This window comes from Balaenoptera musculus, chromosome 11 (genome assembly GCF_009873245.2).
Source record: "Balaenoptera musculus isolate JJ_BM4_2016_0621 chromosome 11, mBalMus1.pri.v3, whole genome shotgun sequence".
In the NCBI taxonomy this organism is placed as follows: Eukaryota; Metazoa; Chordata; class Mammalia; order Artiodactyla; family Balaenopteridae; genus Balaenoptera; species Balaenoptera musculus.
Genome location: NC_045795.1, coordinates 22156674 through 22168894, shown reverse-complemented (window position 1 = coordinate 22168894; position 12221 = coordinate 22156674). Strand labels below are relative to the sequence as shown.

The 12221-nt window shown below is 39.9% G+C and overlaps 2 non-coding genes across 2 annotated transcripts; both read left to right on the top strand.

The window, feature by feature from the left end:
• The first annotated feature begins 6662 nt into the window (after window positions 1–6662).
• On the top strand, window positions 6663–6735 carry TRNAF-GAA. Its single transcript has one exon. It is a non-coding gene; the product is annotated as a tRNA-Phe (tRNA).
• A 3377-nt stretch (window positions 6736–10112) lies between these two features.
• On the top strand, window positions 10113–10184 carry TRNAA-UGC. Its single transcript has one exon. It is a non-coding gene; the product is annotated as a tRNA-Ala (tRNA).
• The last annotated feature ends 2037 nt before the right edge of the window (window positions 10185–12221 follow it).

The following is a 12221-nucleotide window of genomic DNA, read 5'->3' as shown; positions in this document are numbered from 1 at the left end:
CAGATATACAAACAGACACACGTGCACACACACACACACACACACACATTTCATATCCAGAGCCAACAGGGCTATTCGTTACTTACCTCCTTCTCTTACAGTGAGAGCCCTGAATTCCAGCAACACTGTATGTGTTCATTTTCCCAACCACACAAAACTAAATTCACACACACACACACACGCATAAAAATAAATAAAATTCACACAAAATATCAGAATTGACATACCCTTAACACTACAAAAAATAACCCTGCTACATAGAGGTTATGATTTGTTTGCTTTTTTTTTTTTCTTGTCTTTACAATTGGGATAAAGTACTGTGTAAACATTTATTTGGATGTGTTCTTTTTCTCTTGAATGAGGTTATGTTATCCTTTTGAAATGCAGTTAGATTTTTTTCTATTCATATTCAATTTTGCAGTAGTTTCACACACACTTGAGTCAGTTTTATTTTTTGACTATGTAAAACATTAATGTTTCCAAGAGTCAAAAGTATTCAGAGAGTAATATTCAGATAAATTGTGGGAGAATGTTGTGTCCTGTGACTCACCCAAGTGATGGAATGGAAGCACAATCCAAGCAATCTAATCTGATGGGAACCCAACTTTGTGATCAGATTCTGATCACAAGTTGACCACAAATCAAGAACAGTGCCTTTCTTTCTACCATTAAGGTTCCTTTCTCCTGGAGTAGCCATGCCTGAGAGAGGATAAAGTGTAAGGAGTTTAGAAATAGCAGAATTGAACTTAAGGTGGCTTATTTTGATAACTTGGTCTTCAAAGATGCAATGCTGGTCACTAGAAGGTCACAGAAAGTCTTCTGAGAAGCTGATAAGAGTGAGGGGGTATAGCTCAGTGGTAGGGTGTGGGCTTAGCATGTACGAGGTCCTGGGTTCAATCCGTAGGACCTCCACTTCTGTATTTTCTTCTTACCCACTTACTCTAAGAACTCTTGCTTCCTGAAATATCTTTGTCAAACTCAGTCGTCTTGGCTATGGCAATTCTTTCTTAACCGTTTTGGGACACAGGGAGGAATTGTGCTCCTTCACTAAAGTTATCTGTTGTTTGCTCTATTATTGACTGCATCTCTCCAAGCACTCTCAGCAATCACTAGCACGTGGGCCACTGTCAATAGGTTATAAAAAGCAAGTAGCAGTTTTCCCAACCACCTAATTTCCAGTTGTATGGAATCTGAAAGCATTAGCAAACGCGGGTCTGTGTGGCCTAATGGACAAGCCATTTGATTCCTTGTCAGAAAGTTAATCACTTAAGTTCTTCTGTGGTTCTTTTATTCTAGCTCCTTCCTAACCAGGATGCAGGAGGCTGAGAAGATTTCACTAAAATATTTCACTAGATTTCACTGCGAGTGGTTGATGACGGTGTGCTGGTGGGCACTTTTTGGCTCAGAGCCCCTCAAACTCTGGAGCTTACATAGAAATCATTTAACTACAAACAAATGGCAAACAAGGAAAAGATAGCAGTCACCTCAGCAGAAATCTGTAAAGGGAAATAGTACTTCTCTGAGTGTTCGAAGAAAGTTTCCAGTCTGAAATAGCAAACATTCTGAACTCTGGGGTCCAAGATCAATCTAGGGGAAAGTTCATTTCTTTGTTTCCCACAAATAGAGAAACAGTTCTTATTCTCCCAATCCCAATAGATCATTTCCAACCTTACTCTACTTACTCTCCAGGGACACCCTCCTTCCAAACTACTGAACAACCCATATCTCCAGATCAGAGCTCTTTGCACAGCTTCAGATTCTGGTATCACAATGCCTAAGCAGAAATCCACGGGATACACCGTCTTTTTTTTTTAAACCATCTTTATTGGAGTATAATTGCTTTACAATGGTGTGAGTTTCTGCTTTATAACAAAGTGAAGCAGCTATACACATACATATATCCCCATATCTCCTCCCTCTTGCGTCTCCCTCCCACCCTCCCTATCCCACCCCTCTAGGTGGTCACAAAGCACCGAGATGATCTCCCTGTGCTATGTGGCTGCTTCCCATGAGCTATCTATTTTACATTTGGTAGTGTAGATATGTCCATGCCACTCTCTCACTTTGTCACAGCTTACCCTTCCCCTCCCCATGTCTTCAGGTCCATTCTCTACATCTGCATCTTTATTCCTGTCCTGCCCCTAGGTTCGTCACAGCCATTTTTTTTAGATTCCATATATATGTGTTAGCATACGGTATTTGTTTTTCTCCTTCTGACTTACTTCACTCTGTATGACAGACTCTAGGTCCATCCACCTCACTACAAATAACTCAATTTCGTTTCTTTTTATGGCTGAGTAATATTCCATTGTATATATGTGCCACATCTTCTTTGTCCATTCATCTGTCTATGGACAATTAGGTTGCTTCTATGTCCTGGCTATTGTAAATAGAGCTTCAGTGAACATTGTGGTACATGACTCTTTTTGAATTATGGTTTTCTCAGGGTATATGCCCAGTAGTGGGATTGCTGGGTCGTATGGTAGTTCTATTTTTAGTGTTTTAAGCAACCTCCATACTGTTCTCCATAGTGGCTGTATCAATTTACATTCCCACCAACAGTGCAAGAGTGTTCCCTTTTCTCCACACGCTCTCCAGCATTTATTGTTTGTAGATTTTTTGATGATGGCCATTCTGACCAGTGTGAGGTGATACCTCATTGTAGTTTTGATTTACATTTCTCTAATGATTAGTGATGTTGAGTATCCTTTCATGTGTTTGTTGGCAATCTGTATATGATCTTTGGAGAAATGTCTATTTTGGTCTTCTGCCCATTTTTGGATTGTGTTGTTTGTTTTTTTGATACTGAGCTGCATGAGCTGCTTGTAAATTTTGGAGATTAATCCTTTGTCAGTTGCTTCGTTTGCAAATATTTTCTCCCATTCTGAGGGTTGTCTTTTCATCTTGTTTATGTTTTCCTTCACTGTGCAACAGCTTTTAAGTTTCATTGGGTCCCATTTGTTTATTTTTGTTTTTATTTCCATTTCTCTAGGAGGTGGGTCGAAAAGGATCTTGCTGTGATTTGTCATAGAGTGTTCTGCCTATGTTTTCCTCTAAGAGTTTTATAGTGTCTGGCCTTACGTTTAGGTCTTTAATCCATTTTGAGTTTACTTTTGTGTATGGTGTTAGGGAGTGTTCTAATTTCATTCTTTTACATGTAGCTGTCCAGTTTTCCCAGCACCACTTATTGAAGAGGCTGTCTTTTCTCCATTGTATATTCTTGCCTCCTTTATCAAAAATAAGGTGACCATATGTGCGTGGGTTTATCTCTGGGCTTTCTATCCTGTTTCATTGATCTATATTTCTGTTTTTGTGCCAGTACCATACTGTCTTGATTACTGTAGGTTTGTAGTATAGTCTGAAGTCTGGGAGCCTGATTCCTCCAGCTCCGTTTTTCTTTCTCAAGATTGCTTTGGCTATTTGGGGTCTTTTGTGTTTCCATACAAATTGTGAAATTTTTTGTTCTAGTCCTCTGAAAAATGCCATTGGTAGCTTGATAGGGATTTTTTTTTTTTAATCTATTCTTGTTTTCAGCCACCAAAGGGAAAACCAAGCCAGCAAACTGCTAAACATTCAGAAAGCATAAAAGCAGTCTCTTTCTCCATCTACAGAAGCCAAGAAACCTGGAGGTCTTCCATAATGCATCCTCCCCTTTTCTTATTCTCCAGAAGCTGTAACTGTCCACCAGGCAGTCACAAACCAGCTGTACAGCCAATCTTGAGGTCATCCACTTGACTTGTGAGGGACTCATCTATATTGTTCTGTGCCTGTACTAGGAGTGAAGAGACCATGGCTTCGTCTGTAGGTATCACCGACTGTTCAGTGACTGTGGCTTTCCACGACCAGAGTCTTCAGACCCTGTTCCACTCTTCAGACTCCTTTTGAGGCAAGAGCATCGTGTGAGGAGTAAAGGAGCCTGTTGCAAATGCCAGGAAGAGTTTCTTCAGGACAAAGTTGTGTTTCAATAAGCTTCTAAGAGTTAGAAATATGTGCAGCAAGCAAACAGGAACTTTCTCAATTTTTTGCTTTTCAAGCAAAACCTTAAAAAAATAAGACGCTTCCACGGTCTCAGTTGTGTTCAACCTCAAAACTGCCGCTTCTACTGTCGATTCTGCTCCCACCGCATCCACGCCCCCAAACCAGGGCATCCCTGCAGCTCCTAAGCTACCAGTCCCAGAGGTTCCTGAACTTCAAACGAAATCTCACCCTCACGTTCGTCCCCCAAAGCGCTCAGCCTGTTTATCCAGCGATGGAGAGTTGTTAGGTGCTCCCGAAGCCAGAACAGTCTTCGACATAAAGAGCCAAATCCTTTTCTGGGACAAGCCTACCTCCCTTGAGAGAAAAAGATCTCATCTCTTCCCTCATACCCTGACAAAGCCACGGACGGAGATTGAGATTTGAGAACCTGTCCAGATATACACAGGGGTTTATTACAATCCACTTAGCAGGTGGTTCTTGGGTGCTGCCCTTTCCTCATTCCAGAGATTATTATTTCTGAAATCCTGAAAGGCCCTGAAATTGTTTCTATTTTATTTAACAAAAGGAGTCCTATGTCCTGGCACTGTTCACGTCTTATAAAAAGTCCCTAATGCTCACAGATAGGTAAAAAACAATTCTTAGCCAGGCACCAGTCTGCAGACCACAATCTGAAAAGCACTAATGAAGAGATAAGATGTACTGGAGGTGATGAGGTATCCAAGGAGATCCTTTTTCTTCTTTTCTTGTTATCTAAATTGAGGCTTAATTAATATAAACAAAAGTGCATGAAATTTAATGATTCAGCTTGATGGGTTATTACATATGCATACACCCATGTAACCAACAGCTCTGGCAAAGATACATGATTTTTCAGCCCCCAGCTGCTTCCTTGTGCCTCATCCCAATCAATGTGACTCTCTGACCTCTATCACCATAGATTAGTTTTTCTTGCATTTTGAAATGATATAAATAGAATCATCCAATATGTACTCATTTGAGTGTGGATTCTTTCACTCAATTTTTAAAAAGTTGGATACATCCATATTGTTGCTAGTAGCAGCAGTTCTTTTTCATTGCTTGGTAATATTCCATTGTATGAATATTGTGCATCACAACTTTTAAATTCATTTTACTGTCAATGTACATTTAGAGTGCTTCCAGTTTGGGGCTGAAATGTCTAATGTGGTCACTAGCATTCCTATATTTGTCTTTCAAGGGAAATACTCATGCATTTCCCTTGGGTATAAATACAGCTGTGGCGTTTTGGGGGCATAGCTTACATGTATATTTAGATTTAGTCAATATTTCCAAATAGTTTCCCGATATGTGTGCACCAGTTTACAGTCTCATCAGCAGTGTGTGAGTGAGTATTCCAGTTGCTCCACATGCTCAGCAGCACTTGATATTGTCAGTTCTCTTAAGGTAATTGATTCTGGTGAAGAGAAGTATTATTTCATTTGGTTTTTAAATTTGCATTTCCCTCATAGCAAATTATGTTGGGCACCTTTTAAATTGCTTATTGGCTATTTTGGGTATCCTCTTTTTGTGAAGTGCATGTTAATTTGCTCTTTCTTAGTGAGATTTTAGTCTTTTTCTTAGTGTTTTGTAGAAGTTCTTCACAGATAATGGTCTTTTGTAAAACATAAGTGTTGAAATATCTTCTCTCAGACTGTAGTTCATCTCTTCTTAAGAAGGAGAGGACTTGAAAAATTTTGTAAGAATAGGAAAGAGAAAAAGAGAGAGAGATTGAAGTCAGAAAAAAAAAAAGTTCCATCTGGAAATCTTTCCTGGTGGTTGCAGAAAAAACGCCGCCAGGCAGTTTTCTGGGGCGGGAACCTCGGAAAGAGCTGATAGGATGAAATGTGTTAAGAGCAGAAACGGTGCTATTTGGTTTGCGACCCTTACATTTCTCCTAGTGTAGCAGCTTAAGAGGATACAGTTTAGAGGTTTAAGAAATAGGATTTGAGACAGTGGCTCTTCTATCTGGCCAACTACGGTATCTTTGAAGACCCCCCTCAGAAATATGGTTACTATTTCAAAGATGATCTTCACGACCTTTCTGTCGTGAGACGTGTAGTTCAGTGGTGGTTTATCCTTTCCTTACGAGAGGGCTGGAAACCATACACGTGCATCTCTTTTTCTCCCTTTACGCTTTGCTTGCTCACACGGAAATAGACACATTATCCAATGGATTGCCTTTAAATGCTTCCGGTTTCTACTGTGTCTCCGCACTAACAACCACGTGTCAGCACAAGGAAGACAAGGGAAAGGAAGTGACTAGAAGAAAAGAATTGGCTCCTTCCGGATTTCCTCAAGCCAAAGCAAGAAGCCCGTCTCCATATTAACGTGCCCAATAATCCTTTTAGCCTTGTCATTGAAGAGCGAGACAGAAAAAGAACCGAAAGACGAGGCTCGATAATTTCATTTTGAATTGCCTTAGTTTTCTGAGCCGTCTTTGAGTAGTGGAGTAGCCGAATCCATTTCTCCCCCTATACTTCCCTCCTCCTCTACCAACCCATCCAGTCTCCTAAAACTGGATCCTATTTTTAGACATGGATTTCAGGGGAGCCCATATATTTTGGGGCGAACGAATGGGTGATGTTGAACAAAATAAGATTAGACTGGCCCCCACAAATGAAAACTTTAAATTTTGGGAGAACAGCTAAGGGGAGCGTTCTCAGGTGGCCGAAATAGCTCAGTTGGGAGAGCGTTAGACTGAAGATCTAAAGGTCCCTGGTTCGATCCCGGGTTTCGGCAGTAGCGTTTTACTTTGGTGTAATTATTAACCCGTTACAAGACAGTTATGCCCCAATCCCAAAATCTATATATAACTACAATTTTTACGGCTTTTTGCAAGCGCAATCAAGGGATGTGTGTGTGTGTGTGTGTGTCTGTGTGTGATGTGTCTTCCACGAAATGTTTACTGACAGTGATATTTTATTTAAAGTTTCAAAACCTAGGAAATTATTTTCCTAGGAGCTAGGAAATTCCAATATGCTACATGCCCTTGCACTTACAATTCATTTCTGCTTTTTGTTGTGTGTGTGCGTGTGATCTTTTTAATCACAAGAATTGTTGTTGGTGGTGGTGGGGAAACCTGCAGGAAAAAGAACTACTACACTGTGTAAGTGTATGTATGTGGGTATGGTATATGCAAGGAAAATTTTCCAATCAGAAAATATGGGTTTGTATCTTGAGTCCACCCTGTTTTTAAACTGCTAGAATAAGGAGCTTTGTTGAACATCATTGAGCTTTTAAACAATTACAAGAACATGCAGAGTTTTCTTTTTGACAAGACATTCATTCCTTCAGCCTTCCACCCCTGTCTAGAATTTGCACATCTTAAGTTATTTCTGTTTTGTTATCCAGGAAAGAATGAAAATAAGCACTTCTTTAAGAATTATTCTGTTGAATTTTCACAAGGGGACCTAGAATACTGAAAAATGAAAGCAAATGGAAAGTAAAGTCGTCAAGACTCAGGTACCAATACTCCATTTTTTCCTTTTAATTTTGACTTTATTTCTTGAAACTCTTTGTTAGGGATAATAGGTCACTCTTGTGTCATTTTGAACTGTTTTCTTCTTTTCAAATTTCTGTGTCAGTTTCATAGTGTCTGTTTTCCACCGACAACTCTTGGACACTTTGTCAGAAGAAAATAACCAACACTATTTCAACATCAGAACGGCATCAAGATGCAAATGGAAAATTGGTACAAACTGAGAAGCAACGTCAAGGTAGGGACATTCGCTGTACAGGAACTTAGCATTAGAAACTTATCCATTAACAATCTATCCCTCCTCAATTAAGAAGCTTGCATTTTATTTCATTAAGAAGTATTTGATTGGACAAACAGCATCATTGAGTATTGTATTGCCTAACACAGTAATGATTCCTTTACATTCTGTTGAAGTGGGAGGTCTAGGGTAATTCACAAAACATAATTAGCCTCACATTCAACATCTAAAAAATGAGGCTAATGATGTCTATGTACAAAGGGATACTGTAAATACCAAAGGAGATCATGCAAGTGAATGCCTTGTGTCATGTCCACACATAGTAGGAAACTGGTAGACTGTGCTCCATATTCCTTGGTTCTGGTGTTCTCCCAGAACAGCATCTAAACATGTCATGTCTTCTGTAGCTAGGGCTGTCCAATAGCAATATAATAAAGCCATAAATGAGTCACTTTTGTAACTTTACATTTTCTAGTAGTCACATAAAAAATAAAAATAAGTGGTCTTAACTGAAGAAGAATATTTAAATAACTTGGTATATCAAAAACATCATTTAAATAAATAGTCAATCAAAAAATTATTAGTGATATAGTTTACATTTTAAATATCATATTAAGTCTTTGAGGCCTGATATATATTTTACACTTACAGCACATCTCAATTTTTAAGTGTTCAATACTCAAAGTGGCTAGTGGCTACCATTTTGGACAGTGCAGGGTTAAACATACACGTCATAGGTTTTCAGATTTTCTGAATTGAGTGTATATGGCATGAGTGTGTTCTTTCTCTCAATTTAGAAGTTTAATTCCTGATAAGAATCGTGTATTAAATGAATCCATAGTCTGAAGATGGCTATAGATTTTTAAAAAATTGAAGTATAGTTGATTTACAATATCATTAGTTTCAGGTGTACAACATAGTTAACAATTTTTATAACTCTAAATATTTAATTTAAAAAATCCCCACTTTGTTCTTGGGGCAAAAAGAAAAAAAAAAGGCATACCTTATTATTATGAATTCCTGAGACCCCAATAGACATGCAGTTTTCACCAGGTGTAACACAAAATTATGACCCAGCAGTGTTTCTGCAAACTTTCCTAATATTGGAAAGCATCATAAACCTAATATTTTACAACATCAAACAGTTAAGATAATCCTCCTCAGCACTTCATGGGCTAAAAATTTCATGAGCCAACTGAAAGAACAAATCTGTCAGACAAACCATATTCTTCCAACTTCAAAAGGAACTCAATGTTATTTTATGAATATTGGCAAAAGTCCATAAATGAGCAAACCAGAAGGAGAAAGGGTTAGCCACTGGATATCTGGTGCCAGGAAATGGGTTCTCTTGCAGTCTTTTATATATTTCAAAGAACACAGCCTTAACCACAATAAATCCCAGGGTTCAAGAAATGTCTGGGAGCAAATTTATTTTCCTACGAATATCACTAATGAGAATACTTTTCTGTCGTTATCCATCCTCCACATAGTTGTATCTACTGATTACTCACAAATCCAAAGCTGGATGCAGGGGTAATTGTCTGAGTTCACCATGTAACATTCTCACAAGTGTGCACCACATAGATCTTGAATTTAACGTGAGCAAAGCTTGCTCATCTTCTCCGTCTTCCAAACTTCCTCCCATTTCCAAAAGAATTTTTAAAACCTCCCCCTTTTCTGCACTTTCTTCTGTTTGGTAATGACATGGCTTTTTCCCCTCCCTAAATAAATGAATGAACAAACAAACAAACATAAATAAATACTTTTTTTCCCCTTTATCCCTAATGTCTTGAGGCTATTTGTCTTTGGTCTCGCTCTCATAATTTAATATTCCTCTCCATCCCTGAAGCTGTTGTTTCATTCATGCCTTATGAATGCTTATGAAGAAGAGATTTCAGATTATTGGCGGGGCCTGCTAAATTAGCCTGGTGCCTAGATTAGAAGAGAAAAAAAGCCCCTTACATTGCAATGTTGAATGCATCGCTCTAGGGTTTTTTACTGCCTGTGGCTTTCCTCCATCAAATCTGGTCCTTAATATTCCGATGGAGCAAACAACAAATACCATGAAGCGTTTTAGGCAAGAAAGAAGCTGAATTTCAATGGCCTTGTGTCTCAGGTTAAGACATATCTGGAGGAAATCAAAAGGTCCAAAAACTGGGACTTGATTTGATCTCTTGCCAAGCATAATAGGAGACCCCAACTATGTTTTAAAGCTATGGTGGCAACTTCTTTTGGTTATCTGACACATGTTTCCAATCTTTTGCCTTCCACTTCAAGTTCTATACTCTAAAGCATCAGTATCCTTCTTTGGTTCCTCTACTGCCAAGACACACAAGGATCCAGAGCCTCAGGAAATAAAATTTATTCCCAAAGAAGCATTATCAGGGACACTACCCGCGAGGGGGTGTAGCTCAGTGGTAGAGCGCATGCTTTGCAGGTATGAGGCCCCGGGTTCGATCCCCGGCATCTCCAGGCCTTAGTTTCACTTTTCCCTCAAACCTCAAGGAATACAGGTTTAGTTCTCCTAACCCTTTTTTCCCCGTTATAGTCCTGTACATATACAAAGTAAAAACATAACCCAATGGATTCCAGTGAAATCCCTCGTCTCTTGCTGTGAGCCGCGACCTCACCAAGATGACTTCAACAAGCAGAAGAAAGACGAAAAGGAAGTGGGAGAAAGAACGGGATGCCAACAGGAACAGTCTCGAAATCTTGGCCCTGAGATTAAAGTCATGACAACCTACACACCGAACTATCTAGAGTTCAGCCTCTGAAAACCATTTCAAATTAAAAATACTTGGTTATTGCCTTACCTTTCTTATCTTCAATGTCTTGCATTCCAAGCTCAACACATTAAACAAACAACAGCAACAACAAAAACACTCACTCCTACGTATAGCTCAGATGGTGAAGTCTAAAGACAAAGGCGGTCCCTGTTTCTACCTTGCGCTCTTCTCCTACCCCTAGCACGTGGGGATCCGGACACTGTGACGTCCCTGCCGCGCGGTCTGAAACCTCCAATACTACCGGGATACACTAAAAACGGAAACTCAACCGCAGGACTTCTCTCAAGTGCTCCAACGACGGAAAGAGCAGCGAGGCTCTCTGAAAACCGCGACAGTCGTACAAAACGAAGGGGATCTTCCTTCGGGAAAGCGCTCTCAGCTCACTTGTTTTACCGGGAATGGGCCTGCTTGTTCCCCACGTACCCAGAGGAAGCGCAACAGAGACGCGTAACTAACCGCCTCTCCGCCCATCCGAAACTGATGCCAACCTAAGCACTCGTCCACTTTTTTCCTCCTCCACCTTCCTGTGGCCGCTGAAGCCGCGGACTCCACGCCTGCCTTTCGTTATCGTTACCTGTATTCTGCTCTCGTTCTTTCCCCTTGACGCACTGATCTCCCTCCTGGTTTTAACTTTCCCGAACATTATCAGCTCACTCGTCTGGGAGTCTCTAAGGCCGAGAACTGCCAAACCTGGCTGACTTTCAGAATCATCGGGGGAACTTTTAAACAAGGTCGATTTCTGGCTTAGCCCATCAGAGATAATTTAGAATTTCCTCCAAACCTAGTACCTGAGTTGACTGTCGAACAAATTTTGGCTGAAGGTGGGAAGCGTCTCCCCTTTCCACAGGGACAATGGGATCTCAAGAACTAATTTGGCAACCGGCGAGTTCGTTTTGCACGTCGGGCCCAGCGGCTGAACCTCCCCCCTGGTGTTCTTTCATCCAGAAAAGGGTTCCGTATATACTAAGAGGGGCAAAAACCGATGCAGCGTCCTGCTGTCTGTGCGTCTCAGAACCAGAGCTGCAAGAGCCCGGGAGACAAACCGATGCCGGATTTCCCAACCGTGGTGCTGGCCCAGGCGTTGACAAGCGTATTGTTGTTATTAGTTTCTTCCTTCTGTTTGCCTTAGGTTTCTTCTGCTCTTTTTTCCCTTGGCTTATCTCAGTGAAAACTTAGATGACTAACTTGTGATTTTTCTTTTCTTGTATGCACTGAGGGCTATAAATTTCCTTCTCAGTGCTGTTTTAATATGTATCCGAAATTTTTAGTGCTGTCTTAGTGTATCAGAAATTTTGATACATTGTATTTTCATTTTTATTTCATTCTATTTCTTTTTAAATCTCCATTGAGATTCCTGTTTGTTCCGTGGGTTATTTAGAACTGTGCTGTTTAGTTTCCAAATGTTTGAATATCTGCCTCTTATCTTTCTGTGACTAATTTGCACTGTGGTCAGAGAACACACTGTATATTTCAATTCTATTAGATTTGTTGAGGTTTATTCTATATCCCAGGATATGTTCTATCTTGGAATACCTTCTGATGGATTTGAAAAGAATCTGTACTCTGCTTGTATTGGATGAACTGTTCTATGTTGATTGGATTCTAGTGGCTGACGGCATTTTCAAGTTTTTCTATATCCTTGATCATTTTCTGTTTAGTTGTTCCATCAGTTATTCTGAGAGAGACGTTGAAGTCTCCAACTATAATAGTGGATTTGCATATT